Source organism: Adiantum capillus-veneris, chromosome 7 (genome assembly GCF_014529385.1).
Source record: "Adiantum capillus-veneris isolate H3 chromosome 7, ASM1452938v2, whole genome shotgun sequence".
NCBI lineage: Eukaryota > Viridiplantae > Streptophyta > Polypodiopsida > Polypodiales > Pteridaceae > Adiantum > Adiantum capillus-veneris.
The window spans coordinates 17,720,902-17,740,284 of record NC_140937.1 but is presented as its reverse complement, the minus strand read 5'-3'; the positions used below and the strand labels follow the sequence as shown (position 1 = coordinate 17,740,284).

The window sequence follows — 19,383 nt, the reverse complement described above, 5'->3', positions numbered from 1 at the left end:
ATTAGAGAGATATTTTGGTACTTTTCCCTATGCTCTATTACACATATGTAATCACAAGTAGTTTACATATTACAAAAAGCTCCACTTAAATAATGTGAAAAGTGCACATTGCATATCAACATTTTGAAATAAAATAAAATGAGAAAGAAGTAAAATGAAAACAATAAAATTTAAATTTAAAACACAAAAAATATTTTAGTGTTTTTCCATAAGAAACATAAGAAAAAAAAAAGATAGTGAAATGAACTTTTTAAATGAAAGAATCTTTTATCAATACCTATGATTACACTTTCAAATCCAAAAAAGTGAATGTAAATTTGAAAATAGTATTTAAAAGACTATGATGTGTTTTTATTTACAAGACTTTCAGGGCCCTTGGACACTTGTCAAGCTAAGAAATTTGAACGACCATTATCCATAGTGCACTAAAGCCTTTAGCAGGCCAAAAAGTCTTTTGACTTTATATTTTGAAAAAGCTTGTCATTTTTGACAATCTTGCATTTCACTTTTGCATTTTAAATCTTATCTTTTTTTTAATATTTCAGATTGGATGTTTTGCAAGATTTTTTTAAAAATATTTTATATTTTAAATTAGATGTTTTGTAAGATTTTTTTTGAAGTGAAACAATAAGTGACATGTGGAGGCCCTCTCTTTTCTTGAAAAATTTAAGCTCCATTATATATATATATATAGTAAAAATATAAATATAATATAGATGATGATTATATGATAAATATATTGATTATACATGGGTTATAATCATATGTTCAAAATGGCCATCAACGGAAACGACTTTGCCTCGTTCTTATCTCGGCGGTAACCAGGTTGCACTCTCTCTCTCTCTCTCTCTCTTTCTCTCGCGCGCGCGCGCGCATATGTAATGCACGCATGCACGGTGGAAGCCAACACATTTTTGTTGCTTTGATCACCACGCTGACTGCCTTGCCAAACTCTCTCTCTCTCACACACACACACACGCGCGCGCGCGCGCACACACACACACACACATTGCGGTTACCTTTGTTTAAGTAGCGCAAATAAGGTAAATCAGTTCTTGATTCGTTTTAGTTTTGTTATTTCTTCTCTCTCTCTCTCTCTCTCTCTCTCTCTCTCTCTCAACGTGATTTCTTACGAGTTTTCCTGATCCTGAGAATGATAGCCTAAATTTTCCTCTTGGTGCAACATCTTGCGGTAGACTCATCCAAAGGTCAATCGCTAGCCATCACACCATAGGTAGACATCACATCAAACTCATCGAGACGTTCCAATGGACTAGTTAGCCATAGATAATATGTTGCAGACATACACCTTTCATGGAAGTCTCACCATAGGTAGACATCACATCAAACTCATCTAGACGTTCCAATGGACTAGTTAGCCATAGATAGCAGACATACGCCTTTCATGAAAGTCTCACAATAGGGTACTATAAGCTTAGTATCTTGTGTGTGCTAAAGAACACAACCATGACTACCATGTCCAAACATTGGTCAATTTGTTGACAAGGGGGTGGAGTGCTTCCCACTATGTCACAGGCATTGCATCAAATCAATTGTTGAAACGACATCACTAAGCTTTTTCCTTGGAAGCTTGAAACCAAAGGTCTCAAGGTACAGATCCCAAACTTGACTATCGATTCACCCTCCATTCTATCTAAATTATTTTGGATCACCAAGTGACTCTATGTCCACCTTCAAATAATTTATAAAGATCTACCATTTTAACTTTTCTTGTTAATGCAGATACCTAGCCTGTCAAGTGCGCATTGCAATTGCGCTACGTGCACAAGCTCTTGCTATAGTCTAGCGTTAATCTTAGCTTAGGACCTATCATGACATCCTTGTGAGCCTCTAGCAAGACGTGCATGTCCAGGCCGGTCATAGTTGCATACCCTCACTTGCACAGTTAAGTCACTTAAGCATATAGGCATATGAATAGTCACTTAAATCATTTATTAATAAGTGACTTTGACATGACATTTATTAAAAGTAGTAGGGCAAATGGCTAAAAGACCTATAAATGAAGCCCCTTGGCACCGGTAGAGGTAGAAGACAGAGGATCAAAGAAGCAAAGCCTCTCTAGGACCAACAACATTTTTGCAGCCTTGCATCAACGTTTTTCACTTAGTAGCATCAACGTTTTTTAGCCACCATTCAGCCCTACCCTCGCCATTGATTTCAGCCCTTCGCCTCATCACCGACTCAACCCTTAGCTATTTGCAGCACCAACGATTTTCAGTTTCAGCCATCGCCCCTCTCGGCGATAGCAAATCAGCCCAGAGCCTCGTTGTCGTCGTTGACCCCGCTACCAAGTACCAAGAACCCATAGTACCAAGTATCAGCAATACCCTTCAATATCTCAGTAGTACCAAGCATCTACATAAAGTACCCATTATCATCTCAACATTTAGCATCATTGTATCAGCATTGTGCAAGTAATAAAGCAAGTACTTGCTCTAGCAACAGAGCAAGGGGACCCTTGAGGGTGGTCCCGACATGCCCTGTCGTCTCGTTCTCTCTCTCTCTCTCTCTTTGCGTCTCTCTTTCATCTTGTTCAATTTAGTTCTTTCAAGTGAAGTGAAGTAACCTTGTGTTTGTGTGCGGAGTACTAGATCCGAGCTAAATCCTTAAACACTTCCGTTGCACCTGACATTGGTATCAGAGCTTTGTGCGTGCTTCGGCTTCGCGAACTCAAGGGAAGAACCTAATGAACCCAAGCAAAACCAAGAACCAAGAACCCAAGGAATCTCTCCCAGTTTTTTTTTCTTGAAAGAATCTTCGTGTCCCGACCTCGGACTTATTAGCGACTCCCACCTTAGTTCATCGCGCATCGAGCGCGCACATGTCTTCATCGCTATGTCTTTGAATGAAGATCAATGTCATGTGACACATCCAACCCTATGTGTCCGTGGACAAGCTACAACATGATCAGGGTTCAATCAGTCCAGTCAGTTTAGATTAGAAGTGATCTGGCACTTTTTGTGAATCTATTCGTAGACTGTGCATGCCCAGTCACTTAGTATAGATGCATATCCTCTGGTTGCACACAGCATGATCATCAGTATTCCCATCAGATCCATTAGAATCAGTTAGGGGAATTTTCCAGTGCATTTAGCCTATTTTTCCTATTTTTGGTATTTTCACTTATTATTTTTAAGTGACTTTCCAACAAAAGTAGGTAGGGCAATTTTGCTAAATTAATATATAAGCAAACCCAAGTTAGCACTTTTTGGCAGAAGAGGTAGCAGGAGCATCACTCAACAGGCACCTTCTCAAGCAGGACCCCAAAGGCTTCTAGCGTTTTTGCTCTTCAGCAGCTTGGCTAGCGTTTTTGGACAAGACACAGCAGATTAGCCAGCGTTTTGCCCTTGCAGATCCCTGGCGACAAGATCATAGCAGATCAGCCTAGCGTTTTTGCATTTGTAGAACCTCGACGATAGAAACACCATTTTCAACCCTAGCGTTTCTGCATCTGCCAGCAACCTCAGCGTTTTGCAGATCTATCACGACAGAATCAGCCCTAGGACCAGCGTTTTCAGTTTTCAGCAGTTAGACTTCCCAGATCAAGTCCCGAACCTCGTAGATCTCACTTTCGCGCAATAGTTCCTCGCCGCAAAGTCAGTTTCTGCAAGGTTTACAGTTTCAGCCCGGAAAATGCAGATTTCAACATCTGCGTTTTCAGCGTGTCGTCGTCGCCATAGTTACAGGGGACGGGGGGGGACGGGCCCTAGGGCCGGGGAACGGCTGGGAACGCCAAGGGACGGACGGAAAACGGGCCGGACGGGCGGGTCGCAGGGGGGACGGACCGGGGTCGGACGGACCGGACGGGGACGGCAGGGGTCGGATTCAAAAAAGTGACCGTTTTTGACCGTTTGCAACGGCTCTGTGCAGCCCCAACTGCCATATTTTTTAAGCCTTGGCCCTTGGGAGGCTATAAAAGGCTCCCTTGGGCCTCTTAATACTCATAGTCTCAATGCTCAATGCTCATTCCATTTCCCTCAAGCTCAAGGCTCAAGCTCATTCCATTTCCCTCAAGCTCAAGGCTCAAGTTTGAACTTTGAAGCTCTCCTCTCCCTCTTCTACCCACTTTGAAGCTCTCCTTTACTCTCTCTCCACACAAGCTCTCCTCTAACCCTTCTAACTTCGAAGCTCTACTCTCTCGAGTCTCTCCACCATCATGTCATTGTTGAAGATGATGAAACAGGAAACAGAAGGAAGACAGCAACTCAGAGTAGGAAGAAGATGGAGAAGGAGAAGACACAGAGCTTGTGTACGAGATCTCTGTAGTCTCTCTCTCTGTATTGGAATGTCGTGTGTTAAAATCACCAGCCCAATCTGAATCGCTGTAACCAAGAAGCTGCATAGAACTGTGCTTTCCATACATATCCCCCCTTGGAAAGAACATGGCAAGATTAGGGGTACCTGAAAGGTAACGAAGTATGCGCTTCACAGCTTGCCAATGATGCATACCTGGGCTGTGCATAAATCTGCTTGCTTGTGAAACCCCAAATTGAATGTCTGGACGAGTGTTGCCTGCCAAATATATCAAGCAACCAACCGCTGCTGCATAAGTATGTACATCAAAAGGTTCTCCAGCATCGTGCATGCTCAACTTTGATCCAGTTTCTACGGGTGTAGAGATTGGCTTACAATTTTGCATACCAAACTTGTCCAAAATTTTATGCAAATATTTTGCCTGCAACATGTATATGCCATCCTCTGATTGCACAAACTGAATACCCAAGTAATAATGTAGCAAACCAAGATCAGACATCTCAAAGGTTTGTCTCAAAGCATCTTTAAACGCTTCAATTTCATTTGCATTATTGCCTGTAAGAAGCATATCATCCACATAAAGTGTTAGCATAATGAGAACTCCATCTCTCTTTTTGACATACAAAGTACTTTCTGTTGGACTATTTTGAAATCCCTGGCCAATCAAATAAGTATGTATCTTCTCATACCATGCTCTTGGAGCCTGTTTGAGACCATACAAAGCTTTACGCAATCTACATACCTTTTGCTCTTGACCTTTTACAACAAAACCACTTGGTTGACTTACATAAACTTCTTCCTGCAAATCACCATTCAAAAAAGCAGTTTTGATATCCAACTGATGCACTTTTCAACCATGATGAGCAGCAATTGCAACTAGTGATCTAACTGTGGATGCACGAGAAGTAGGAGCAAAGGTTTCATCATAATCTATGCCTTTCTGTTGCGCATAGCCTTTTGCCACAAGCCTTGCTTTGTACCTGTCAACAGTACCATCTTGTTTCCTTTTTACCTTAAAAACCCACTTTGTACCAATAGGCTTTTTACTTGTAGGCAAGTCCACTAGATCCCATGTATGATTCTTATGAATAGAATCAATTTCTTGCTGCATAGCATCTTTCCACTGAACACACTCTAAAGCTTGTTCAAATGAATCAGGCTCATTTGCATCACAAAGAGTGCTAAAGCAAGCCAAATCTACTTGCTCTCTGCCAAAAGTAGTACCAGCACGTGTTTTTCGTGGCAACGGTGCATCCAACTTGCTATCCTGCAAAGTTTTCTGAACCCATTTAGGCAAGGTTCTTTCTTCCCTGAGAACTTCTTGCTCTTCACGCACAATTTCCTCTACATCATGAGGTGTCACATGCTGATCAAAAGATTGATCAAGATTATCAACCTGTTGTGATTCTTGATTCTCCACAAAAGAAGGAAGCAAACCTTCAAATACATCATGTGTCTGCATATGAGGTACATCAAAAGCAACCATAGGTTGAGCAGTAGTTTCTGCAAAAATTATATCACGACTTTCAAAAATCTTGTTTGTAGCAGGATTGTAAAGTCTATAACCTTTACTTCCACTACTGTACCCCACAAATATACATTTGATTGCCTTATCATCAAGCTTTCCACGTAACTGCTGAGGGATGTGAGCATAAGCAAGACAACCAAAAACACGAAGATAACTGACTGAAGGTTTTTTGTCATACCAAGCTTCATATGCAGTAATGGTCTTCAAGGCACGAGTAGGACACCTGTTCAAAACATGTGCTGCACAAGCAACTGCCTCCATCCATAGCTTATGAGGCAAACTCTTAGCCTTGAGCATACATCTAGCCGTCTCCATTAAAGACCTGTTCTTCCTTTCTGCAACACCATTCTGTTGTGGTGTGTATGGCATAGTGCATTGGTGTTTAATGCCTTTCTTTCCCAAAAAATCCTTAAATGCACCTGACATGTATTCACCTGCTCGATCGGTACGAAGAGTCTGTACTTTGCAACCTGTTTCATTTTCAACCATGGAGACATAATGTTGAAAAACTGCAAACACATCTGACTTTGCTTTGAGTGGATACACCCAACAAAACCTGGAAAAGTCATCAATGAAGGTCACAAAATAAAGGCTGTTTCCTATAGATGGCGTCCTCATAGGACCACATACATCACTGTGTACAAGTTGCAACTTTCTTGTCGCTCTAACTGAACCATCTTGCGAAAATGCAAATCTGTGCATCTTTCCAAGAACGCAACCTTCACATACATGTCTTGGTGGCATCTCCAATAAAGACAAATCATGCACCATATTATGACGTTGTAAAGTCATCAAACTGCCATAACTAACATGCCCAAATCTAGCATGCCACAACTCAGCATCCTGCATGGCCTGAGTCTTTGTTTCTGCAATACATACCTGAATCTGCTTTTCATAACGATCTAGCACAAATAGTCCATTTTCCAGCGTACCTGTAGTGATAAGAGAATAACCATTCTCTCGATCTCGTACAACACATCTGTCATCCTCAAAAATGACCCGAAGACCATTTTTTGCAAGAGAGGATACAGACAACAAATTCTTCTTGATCCCTGGAACATATAAGACATCTGGCAAGCATAAATCTGAACCATCTGAAATGGTAATCAAAATCTTACCAACGCCTTTGATTGGATAAGAAGCATTATTTGCACATGTCACCTTCTTTCCTGCTGGAGCTGCATCCAATGAACAAAACAAATCCTTCCTTGAAGTAATATGCCTGGATGCACCACTATCAAAGTACCAAATCATTTGTGTCTTGTCAACACTGTAAGCAGAAAAATCTGAACATACTACGAAAGCATAAGAATCCTGCACAAAGTTTGCAGACTCTTCTTTAGCTGTAGAAGAATCACCAGAAGCTGAAACAACCAAACTTGACTCTTTCTTCTTTTCTTTAGCAATTCGCTTTTTACACTCACTAATGTAGTGACCAGGTTTCTTGCAGTAGTGACATTTACCTTTCTTCTTGGACTTGTCGTAATCACCTTTAGACTTCTCAGAAGATTGTCCTGCACTAGACTTGGAGTGATGAGCACTCTCTTTACCCCTGTTTTTGTTCTGTACAACAAGAGCATGATCCATACCATCCACCTGTAAAGACTTGTTCTTACGTGATTGATCCTCCTGCAATAGCAAAGCCACTAACTCTTCAAAATGAAGAGGGTCAGGATTAGCTCGCAAAGACAGAGTCAAAGAAGTCTGAAAAGTCAAATAAGATGGTGGTAGTGAATTGAGTGTTTTGGAAACCAAGTCCTTCTCTGGAATCACTTCATCAATTCTAAGCAATTGCTCTTTAAGATCCCTGATTTTTGTAAGATGCTCGACAATATCGTCACCTTCGTCCATCTGTATTTTGTCAAGTTGTTTCTTCAAAAACTCTATTCTGGCAGCGTTTCTTCCTCCAAACATAGCTTGCAGAGTGTTCCAAGCATCCTCAGAAGTTCTGCAAGATCTGATATGTGGTGTGATTGTCCTCTTTATGGTTAAGGCAATCACAGCCATAGCCTGTGCATCTTTAGTATCCCATCTCTTTTGCTCTGGAGTGACTTGTGAGGGTCCTGCACCAACAGCTGCACCACGACCAGGCGTGGCAGGTGCAATGCTATCTGGACGAACTTCATCTCCAGATACATAATCCCACAATCCTTTACCAACCAAAACATTTTTGGCCATAAAAGACCAAAGAGAATAGTTGGTACCATCCAATTTGTCTTCGGATGTAAACGCACCAAAAATCTCTTTCTCCGTAGATTGAGCCATACTGTAGATGCACACAAGAGAGCAAAAGAACCTCCAAGAGATTCACAAATCTCCTCTCCAATCCAAGCAAAACTCTACACAAAATCTCAGCACAAAGCTAAGACAAGCTGCTTCCCAAAAGAACTGTTTACCTGAAGAAAATCTGTCAAAAAGCACACCCTCTTGATCTAAACGCCTCCGAAAAGTAACTTCTGCTACGCTGCTCAGAACAAAATTCTGAGGGCTCGAACGGCTTCGAAAGGGGGGTAAAACCCCAGGTCGCTTGCTTAGAATACTCCCGGAACGTCGAGGATGCTCCCACGAGCAAATTTTCCGAAAACTGCCTGAAAACTGCGATTGCGTGCGCGGACGCGAAAACGCAAGTAGAGGCTCTGGAAATCACCTTGCTCTGATACCAATTGTTGAAGATGATGAAACAGGAAACATAAGGAAGACAGCAACTCAGAGTAGGAAGAAGATGGAGAAGGAGAAGACACAGAGCTTGTGTACGAGATCTCTGTAGTCTCTCTCTCTGTATTGGAATGTCGTGTGTTAAAATCACCAGCCCAATCTGAATCGCTGTAACCAAGAAGCTGCATAGAACTGTGCTTTCCATACAGTCATCTCAAGCCAACTCCACTTCTCAAGCCGCTTCTTCTCGAAGGAGGCCCGCCATGCAAACGTGGTCGTGGTGGGATAAAGCCGACTTTAGCTCGCGTGGCAAAGGTGGCGGTGCAAGACCATGGACGTGCAAGCTATGTCCATACAAGAGATCGGGTGGTTCAAACAAAGTGCGAGCCCATCTTCTTCATGAACCCGGTCACGAGGTGAAGTTTTGCCCTCATGTAGCTCCCGAGAAGAGGTTGGATCTTCTTGAGAAACTCACGGTGTATGAGGTTGCGGAAGCGGCCAAGAGGGGCCGTTTTGTTGCCGTTGATCCCTCCGCCACAGCGACACCGCGAGAGCAAAGGGAAGCCAACCTTGACGACATCTCTCGAACCTTCAAGAGCCATGGATCTACACCGTCCTCTTCCCTTCCGCATCGCCAAACCACTCTCAACGAAAATTGGAATCCTAAATTGAAGGAAGAGGTAGATAGGTCGGTTGCCCGATTCTTCTTCCACGACCACATTGCCTTCCATGCTTCGCGGTGAGTTTCCCTTGGCATATGCACATTGCAATCTTCCATTTTGTATTCATAATGGGTTATAATTTCTCGACTCTCCATACTAACGCAACATGCTCTATTTTGTGTGGATAGGTCTCCGTACTTTCGAACCATGGTTACGAAAATAGGGGAATATGGCTCCTCTTATGTGCCACCTTCATCGGAGAGGCTTCGCACCACCCTTCTTGACAAAGAGAAGCTTGCCGTGGAGCAAGCGGCCCAAGCAACAAAGGATTTGTGGGAGACCAATGGCGTCTCTCTTCTTGTAGATGGATGGAGCGACACCCGCAAGCGGTCCATCCACGGGGTGGTGGCCTACTCTCGGGGGGAGATGTACTTTGTGGAGTCACATGATGCATCCGATAGTGGCAAGGCCGCCGAGATGCTTGCTGCGGAGTGGACAAGCACCATAGAGATCACCGGCCCGGAGAATGTCCTTTGTATGGTTGCAGATGGAGAGGCGTCAAATAGGGCAGCCGGAGCTATCATTGAGGGCATGTATCCCAGCATCCATGTCACATTTTGCATGGCGCATTGCCTCAATAACCTCCTCAAGGACATAGGGAACTTGTCATGGATTTCACCCACCATTGGTGACGCCTCTCGAATTGTCTCCTTTGTGCTCAACCATCAAAAAGTGCGCCATGAATTCTCAAAGAGGAGCCAGTTGTCTTTGCTCAAATATTCAGAGACAAGATTTGCATTCAATTGGCTTATGCTAGGCCGCTTGTCTACATGTGGCGGAGCCTTAAGGGGCCTCTTTCTCAGTGATGAGTTCCAGGCCATGCCGGAGTCTACATCAGCAGTAGGATTGAAATGCCGAGAATGGGCCGACGACGCCGCTTGGTGGGAGGAGGTGAAGACTCTTGACGCCATGGTCAAGCCTATTCTACACCTACTTCGAGTGGTGGATGGCTTGCAGCCATGCATTGGCAAAGTCTACGAAGCCATGGATCGGATGATAGAGGCACTTGAGAAGCTTGTGCCTGACCCTGTTCAGTATGCGGAGATTCATGGCTTGTGTGAGTCGAGGTGGAATGGATACTACTCTCCACTTCATGCGGCAGCTTATGTGCTTGACCCTGAGTTTCAAGGAAGGCGTCAAGAGACCGACAAGGAGGTGAGCAAAGGATGGCGGCTTGCATTGGAGCGCCTTGAGCCTAGCAGTGACATTAGGCGCAAGATTAGAGACGAGCTACTCAACTACAGGCAAAAGAAGGGCTCCTATGGATGTGTAGATGCACAGCTTGATCGCAACAAGATTGGCTCGGTTTTGTGGTGGGAGGACTATGGAGGAGATGGCCCACATTTGCAGCGCTTGGCTGTTCGTGTCCTTAGCCAAGCATGTACCACTAGTTGCTTGGAGCAACTATGGAGTGTGTACAGCCACATTGCCTCTAAGAAGAGGAATCGCCTTGGCGTTCAGAGGGCCAATGATTTGTTGTTTGTGAGCGCTAACTTGCGCATGCTTGCCAAGAGCATCACACACAAGGCGGATCCTTTCACTGAGTGGGAGATGGCACAAGAGAATCCATCTATGGCCGATACTCTTTTGGAGGAGCTAGAGGAGGATTTCGAGCCTCAATGCGAGCCTCCCGAGCCGGAGCCCTCATACGTTGCTGACGACCTCGACTACGACGACGATGTGGAGATTCAGCAGGCGAGCACTTCTTGAGTTTGATGATCATTGATCACTCGACTCTCGAGTCTAGACTCTCGAGTCTAGACTCTCGAGTCTAGACTCTCGAGTCTAGACTCTTGAGTCTACGACTCTACCTACTACATAGCCCTTTGTACTTTTTGTTATCCTTGAGGCCTCAGGCTTGTCCTAAGTCCTTTAGGCTTTTTGACTCTTGAGCCCTTGTGGCATGCACTTCTCATTTTGTATCCATCGATCATCGATGTTTTATTAGCACATTTCAGCCTATATGACTCGTGTTCTTTGGTCTATTTAGTGTAAATTTATGGTCAAAGTGATGCTCTATGTGTGTGGCATGTGTGTAGGTCAAAAAATGCCAAAAAAACTCTCTTTTTTTTTTTGCCGTTCCGACCCCCGTCCCCGTTTCCTGACTTTTGCCGTCCCAACCCCGTTCCCGACCCCGTTCCCGACCCCGACCCGCCGTCCCATGTAACTATGGTCGTCGCATCGTCGCCATCGACGTCGTCATTGACATAGAGTCAGAATTCAGCAAATAGAAGATTTGCAGATTTCAGCCCATAGCGTTTTTGGACAGTAGTAGAAAGATTGCAGATTTCAGCCCTTAAGTCGACTTCGCCATCACCGTCGTCATTGTCGACATAGCCTAGACTTGCATCAGTCTCATGCATACCATTTGTACCAGATTGTGCAATCATAAGTAGACCACTCTCGCCGACAAGAGTGGGGCCTTCGGAGGAGGGTTTTACAACGTCTCTGGTGTCGTATCTCTCTTCTCTCTCTATCTCTCAGTCTCATACACTTGCACGCACAGTGTTCATTCACTTTGTAATCATAGCATTCTCTCATTAAGAACGGAAGGCTCTACCTTCCATAAGAACAAAAGGAATCCTTGAGCACAGTTCGGAGCACTCATCTTGAGCAAAGCGCAAACAATCATTCCGCTGCACCTAACAATCGACATCGGATATACGAAAATCCAGATCTTGAGTATAAGATTTGCTTGCCTCCTATGCGGATATGCAAGGAGGTGGAGAAAAGAACCCTAACTCTCTTCTGCATTCGCATTCGCATGTAGCGTGCATCCACTTCCGTCGACATGGAACCCTTGGAAATACCTTCGAGCACCCTTATCTTCATCTTCACCCGCAATGTTTTCACGACAGGACTATTTGAGTGGTCGTACTTGCTTGCAAGGCAGAGTCAGCATCAAGGCTGGTATTCTGCGATTGTAGTAAGGCTACCTAGCAACTCGTATGGTCGGTGTTTACATCGCAACAGTACCTACATCCACTGTATCCACAAGTTTGGAGGAGTTTCCATCGGCTTATGCATCCACGAGCATCATAAGCATTCATCATCAGAAGTATAGATAGAAGTGCGGCTGTTGTGCTTCACCTTTAACAGGGGGGATGTCACGTGCGCATTGCAATTGCGCTACGTGGATAAGCTTTTGCTATAGTGTAGCGTCAGCCTTAGCTTAGGACCTAGCATGGCACCCTTGTGAGCCTCTAGCAGGAGGTGCATGTCCAGGCCTGTCATAGTTGCATACCCTCACTTGCACAGTTAAGTCACTCAAGCATATAAGCATATGAACAATCACTTCAGTCATTTATTAATAAGTGACTTTGACATGACATTTATTAAAAGTAGGTAGGGCAAATGGCTAAAAGACCTATAAATGAAGCCCCTTGGCACTAGTAGACGGCAGAGGATCAGAGAAGCAAAGCCTCTCAAGGACCAACAGTACCAATCGTTTTCCAGCCAGCTACATCAGCGTTTTTCAGCCAGCGTTCAGCCCTACCCTCGCCGTCGATTTCAACCCTTAGCCTCATCACCGACTCAACCCTCAACCATTAGCAGCACCAGCGATTTTCAGTTTCAGATATCGCCACTCTTGGCGATAGCAGACCAGCCCAGAGCCTCGTCGTCATTGACCCTGTAGTACCAAGTACCAAGAACCCACAATACCAAGTACCAAGTACCCGTAGTACCCTTCAGTATTCAGTTATACCAAGCATTTGCATCAAATACCCATCAGCATCTCAGCATTTAGCATCATTGTATCAACATTGTGCAAGTAATAGAGCAAGTACTTTCTCTGGCGACAAAGCAAGGGGGCCCTTGAGGGTGGTTGGGACCTGACATACCGTGTCGTCTCTTTCTCTCTCTCTCTCTCTCTCTCTCTCTCTCTCTCTCTCTCTCTCTGTGTGTGTGTGTGTGTGTGTCTCTTTGTCATTCAATTCAGTTTAGTTCTTTCAAGTAAAGTGAAGTAACCTTGTGTTTGTGTATGGAGTACTAGATCCGATCTAGATCCTTAGAACACTTCCGCTGCACCTGACATATCCAACTATCACCACTAAGTATCTCAAGACCAGATACTGGATCTGTCGTGATTCTTCTTTCCAAACAAACCGAGAATCTCTACCGTCTTAAATTTTTCCGCTCTTACAGATACTATCCAAGTGTATCACCACTAAGTATATGAAAACCAATTACTGCATCTATTGTGATCCTTCTTTTCAAAACAAACTAAGAATCCTTTAGTAATATACCTTTGTTGCTTTCACCAAAAGTGGCTTCTTTGTTAAAAGAACATTATCGAAAAGAGTTCTTGTTGTATCTTGGCACATATTTTTATTAACTTTGAAACTGCTGATGCAAGTGCAACTGAGACTGACTAGCCATAGAACTTAACATTTAATAGGTCTTTTCCTTTGTCTCTGCTACTGTAGTTTTTGACTTTCTTTCCCTTTCACTGCTCAATAGCCTTGGAAGTCCCTAGCTAGTCTCTAGTCTCTCGAGTAGGGCACGCTACAAATTTGTATCCCACCTCTCCACATGTGAAATTCTTGCCTTTCGTGAACCACTCTCTCTCTCTCTCTCCTTGGTATTTCTGAACTTTGAAGTCTGCTTGGTGTCTTGCTTCTGCTACTGCTCCTTGTTCTTTGACTGCTCTTTGGTTTTTTTTCTTGCCAAAGTTATCTTTTCCACAAGGAGATTGTACCCAACACCTGTCTTGGGCACGAGCCATTATTTGAACGGTTGTGTTTTGCTTCAAGCATTAACATTTGAGCTCCTGAGGCAGCCCACAACAATACTTTTTTAATTTCTCTTTCATTGTAACTGGCCGGAAAGAAGCTACAGGCTGATAATTTCCAATTTTTTTGATTATATTCCTGACAAGTATCCTCAATCGTTCCTTGTTGAAAGAACATCTGTTTCAAAAGATGGTGTCAATACCTAGTTCTAACCCACGATTGGGCACTAATAATGTTAGTGGGGAGCTTGTAGTATTTAGACAATACTGTGCATAGTATTTAGGCAATACTATGCATGATGAAGTTGATGGTGATATTGTTTTATGGGTGACTACCATGAGTCTATAGTTGGCAGTTGCACTTTCTTTCATAGGTAAATTTGGGCTCTTCTTGGATTCATCTAGGTATATGTTTAGTCGTATTAGCGGACAACGTACAGATTTCACATTGTGAAATTTTTGTTGGAGTTACAACTAGTTGATATTGTGGAAATTCTTCCTATTCTTAGAGGTGCCTATGTCCTATCAACTATCTGTTTTGTTGCATTAATTCTTTCATCCAAGCTTTTTTCTATTGCGAGGCTTCATCCTGGCTGAGTTTTCCCTTGATCTTCGGAGTCATGACAGAAACTCAGTACATTGAACTTTGTGTTTGCTCATATGTGCATGTAGCGTGTGTTGTGCTGGGAGCATATGTTAGTATCTAGTTCTACACCCACAATTGGGTATTGATGATGTTAATGGGGATGCTATGCATGATGAAGTTGATGGTTATATTGTCTTATGGGTGACTACCATGGATCTATAGCTGCACTTTCCTTAAAAGGTGAATTTGGGCATCTAGATATATGTATATAACCATAAGGATGCATAGAGTTGCTCGAAGTTTTCGGGGCTTTGCCTTGCAGGAGCGTGAACCACCATTGCTAAGCATTCTCCTTCAAGTAAGAGCATTCCGCCTCAAGATAGAGAAGCCTTCCAAAAAAATCTGTCAAACTGTTGCATGAAGGCTAAGGTCTTCTGTTCATCCTTGGGACTATGAAAGGTGTCAAACTTGACACTCTGTCTACCTTTCTTGTAATCTTTCTAGACGCCCCATGGTGTAAGCTGATCATAATAAGTGGGTGGTAGTAGAATATTCCTTGCTCTTCCAAAGGTAGAGCCAAATGACGGTGCCATACCAGCTCTATGTATCCCAGCTTTCCTCCGAAAATTGAACCAAAGAAGTTGCCTTGCATGCTTGGCATCACCCTGTACAAGGCTCCATTGTTCCCTGGCAAGTTAGTTTCAAAAGCCCTTACCATGGATTTTTTTTGACCCGCCATTCCAATGAAGGTGGATACTCCCGCCATGAATCCGGGGAAGTTGGTGTTTCCTCCCATGTGTTGTTGACTCCCTAGATATTTAGATTCTTAAGGGGTTTGGTCTTCTTGACGGTGGCCTTGATTTGAGTCTATGGACAATGATGGCGCTTGGCGCTCAACCTTCCGATTCATTTTTATAGATGCACCCTTGTATATGTCTCATTTGTCACCCTTTATGCGTTGCTTGTCGAGGATATGGATGGTATGCATCTTGCTTTGAATTCACACCCACCTCGTTGTTTGGAGGAGGTATAGGGGCAGCCACTTATTTGGAATGCATGTGACAGATTCACTTATTTGGAGATTCACTGATCAACCATACCCTTGAAGTTGTGATGGTGAACCGCCGAAATAGCCGATATGTGTGGCTTGCGAGACAACGCGTCCGCCACCATGTTCTTCTTTCCCTTAACATGGACGATCTGAAAATGAAACTACGACAAAATATTTGCCCATCTCATCTGCTTGTCCGAGAGCTGTTTCTGAGACAAGGAGTATCTTAAACTTTGGTGATTGAGTGAACATTGTAAAATCGGCTCCGAATCCGAGTAGGAAATGGCGCCACTGAGTAAGAGCATGGGTAACCGCGAATAACTCCTTTTCACAAATTTGTGCAGCCCGCTCTGGTCGCGAAAACATTCTACTCTCGTAAGCTACAACATGGCCCTCCTGCATTATGACCGCTCCCAGACTGCGACCACATGCATTGCAGTAAACCTCAAATGGCTTTTGCAAATCTGGTAGTACCAACATTGAATGAGTCGTCAACTTTACTTTTAGAGTCTTGAATGCGGAAATCTTTGATGGTCCCCAAGAAAAAGCAACCCCACAGAGAAGCAATCTCCACTTTCGAATGAACCGCTTGTAATACGTACACTAGCCCAAAAGGCTACAAACTTTATGTACATTTTTTCAAATTTGGCCAATCTCTAATGGTTTCAACCTGGTCCATCTTTACACCCTCCGCAGAGACAATGTGTCCCAAAAAGCATATCTCGGGCAAGAAAACCTCGCTCCTTTTCCAATTAATCACCAATCGATGTCGCCGTAGTGCTTGGAAAACCTGTAATAGATGGTGTGTGTGCTATGCTTCACTCTTGAAGAATACGATGATGTCGTCTAAAAAGGTGCCCACAAATGACCGGTACTCCCTAAAAATCCTAACCATCATCTTATTGAACGTTACAGGAGCATTCGTGAGATTGAAGGCATTACCAAATACTTGTACATTCCAAAGAATGTCCTGAATGCAATCTTGTTTACATCTCCAAGAGCAATCCTGATCTCATGATAGCCACTTTTTAGGTGAATTCTGCTAAAGCATGTAGAATTTTGTAATGTGTCCAGTATATTGTCGATGTTTGGTAATGGAAACCTGTTCTTGATGGTGATTTTATTGAGAGCTCTGTAGTCAATGCTCATTCTCCAAGATTTATCTTTCTTTGTAACCAGCAACATTGGCGAACAATAAGGTGATGTACTGGGCTGAATTAAACCCTCTTCCAGAAGCTCTTTTACTTGGTTCATATTTTCTTCATTCTGGGCCCTGCTAACTTGGTAAGTCAGTTCGGTGGCGTACTACCGGGAATCAAATCAATCGTGTGATCTTCGGGTCGTTGAGGAGGTAACTCTCCCGGTAAGCCTTCAAAGAAACAATCTGCTTGAGCTTGTAGAAAATCTTGTCGTTCCTTCTTGAGGTCAGACAAATTTGACGTTTTATGGTCATTTAACTCGTTCAAGTAGATCGAGTAAACAAAGAGACTGAAGTTCATAAATTTTGAAATGGTCGAAGCTGATACAAGTGGGATGGACTCATCCTTTACTTTTACATCAAGTACTATAACTCTACCCTTTTCATTCTTCAATGTCGCTTTCCTTGCATTGTAATCGACCACAACGCTAGTATGGTCCGAGAGCAAAAAAGACAGGAAGCAAAAAAAGACTTAGAAAAACAACAAAGGCAAGAAGAAGGCAAAGAAGAGCAGATCTCGCAGGAAATCTCGAAAGCATTTCAACAGTTCGGATGAGGACTCCTCGTCCTCTGAGAGTTTAGATTCCGATGAGCCTATATACACGATGAAAAGAAAATATCTATACCGAGCCAACTGGTACGACTACCTTGAGGATAAGGGCAAGAAATGTGGGTGCGCAGGCTTTAAAGTTTGATACGTTTTTAGGCTTTAAGGATACCCACAGAGCCCTCACTTTTATCTAGGAGTTTGATTGCTTTTTCAAGAGGGCGCTACTCGGAGCACTCCAAAAGTACGAAGAGCGGCGTCTTATCTCAAAGGGAGTGCCCAGACATGGTGATTTACCTACTGTTACGCAGGGAAGCACCGACTAAGTGGTTGAAATTCAAGCGAGTTTTCACCTTTTCATGGCTCACTCAAGAATATGAACAAGATGTGATCACCGCTTGGAATCATCTGAGGATGACACATTGGATACTTACTGCCAGAGATTTTGGGATACTTTTCTACCAACTTCTTCCTTCAAGAAGATCACCTTCAAGCAACAAGTTGAGCGGTTTTGTTGTGGACTCCCGAAAGAGATACAGAGTTATTATTTGCAAAAGAAGGTCGAGTCCATGCAACATCTCATGGGAAATGCCAAATAGCACACTTACCTACCCTACAAATAGACTTGTGGCAGTCAGGTGGGACAAGAACCGACCAATGGTAACAGGAAGAAGGGAAAGCAACAGAAAAAGAAACCATCAAGCCCTTGATTGTTAGCAGAGCAGCATGCCAACTACTACAAAGAGGGCAAATGTTACGGATACGGGAAACAAGGGCATGTGCTTGCCAAATGCCCCAACAAAGCGTTCAATGAATCAGGCTGAGAACAAGCTAGAGAATTTCAAGCGGCCGAGGAGCGAGCAAAGAAAGGAAAGACCAAGGCAGAATTGGTACCGGATTTTGTGGGGCAAAACAAATGGATGAAAGTACGGAGCTCTGCAGAGCATGGGGCAAAGTACGAGATCAAGAAGCCCTCATCTTCTTCGACGGAGGAGCCAAGACCAACTTCATCTCGATTGAATTGGCGGCTCGACTTGGGATTACGTCCAAAGAGATGGGACCACAAGTAGAGGCAGTTCTAGTGGCATCAAAGCTGGATGTTGCCATTACACCTGCAATAGGCAAACTTCGGTTCCATTTGTCAAGGATATGGGCATGAGGACTTCTGCATCATGCCTTTGGAAGGGTGTGACGTCCTCTTAGGAATCCCGTAGTTCCATCTCTTCCGAGTCCTCGGAAAGGGGTCGGCTCCTATTGGAATTCTCGGTGGTTTCTTTGTCGCCCAAGCGATCGGGTGCTATATTTTCCTCTTGGCGGGATTCGTCGATTGAATCCATGTGTGCTGCAAGTAAAGGGATCAGATCCTCCGTAGAAGAAGAACCATTTGGGACACCCCCAGCCAAAGATCTAGTGCAACACACTAGAGAGAAGGTGAAACAACCGAATAAAAACTGTGAGAGAGACTACACGGCACGATGAGTTCCACGCCCAGATGTAGTGGCCCCAAAGACTAGCGCCTCTCGTCGGTATTACTTCATTATTATGCTTCACCAAGTACAATGATAGAGGGTCCTCTCTCTCTCTCTCTCTCTCTCTCTCTCTCTGCATACACCCCTAGAGATAGAACTCCATCCCTCCTCAGATACTCCACTACCTACATTCAGTTCAGTTTTGTATCAGTTTTGTTTCATTTCATTTCATTTGTCTTTCCGATAGACAGATGACATACACACCATGTACATTTGATTTGTCTCATAGGCCGATTTCGGCCTGACATAGACGTTAAAAATCTTTCTTTCTTTCTTTCTTTCTCTCTCTCTCTCTGTGTAGTGCTCCCAAGCAAATCTGCTTGAAGAGGAGGCCCTGGCGCACTTATAAAGGCCCTTGGCCAATATAAAAGTAGTTACATGAAAAGCACTAGTCCCCAAAACCCAATCCCAAAAGCTAGAGCTGTTGGCAGCTTTCGTAAAACGCAAGCATCCGTACAAGTCAGCAGTTAGTAGAAAATGCGAGCGTGCTACACAACGTTGCCACGTCAACATTTCTTATGCAATTTGGGTCCACGCTTTATTTTTAATAAGTTTTAGGC

At 43.6% G+C, this 19,383-nt stretch overlaps 1 protein-coding gene across 8 annotated transcripts in view; it reads left to right on the top strand.

The window, feature by feature from the left end:
- The first annotated feature begins 782 nt into the window (after nt 1–782).
- Nucleotides 783–19,383, top strand: part of LOC147453501 (uncharacterized) — a 56,883-nt gene continuing 38,282 nt past the window's right edge. For 2 of the 8 annotated variants that reach the window (XM_086515684.1, XM_086515683.1), the window contains exon 1: nt 874–1,043. The gene's annotated coding sequence lies outside the window, so the exon portion shown is untranslated. Of the gene's footprint in view, nt 826–873; nt 1,044–1,161; nt 1,612–19,383 lie in introns of those variants that run through there. The other 6 variants (XM_086515682.1, XM_086515678.1, XM_086515681.1 and 3 more) reach the window with 5 other exon arrangements.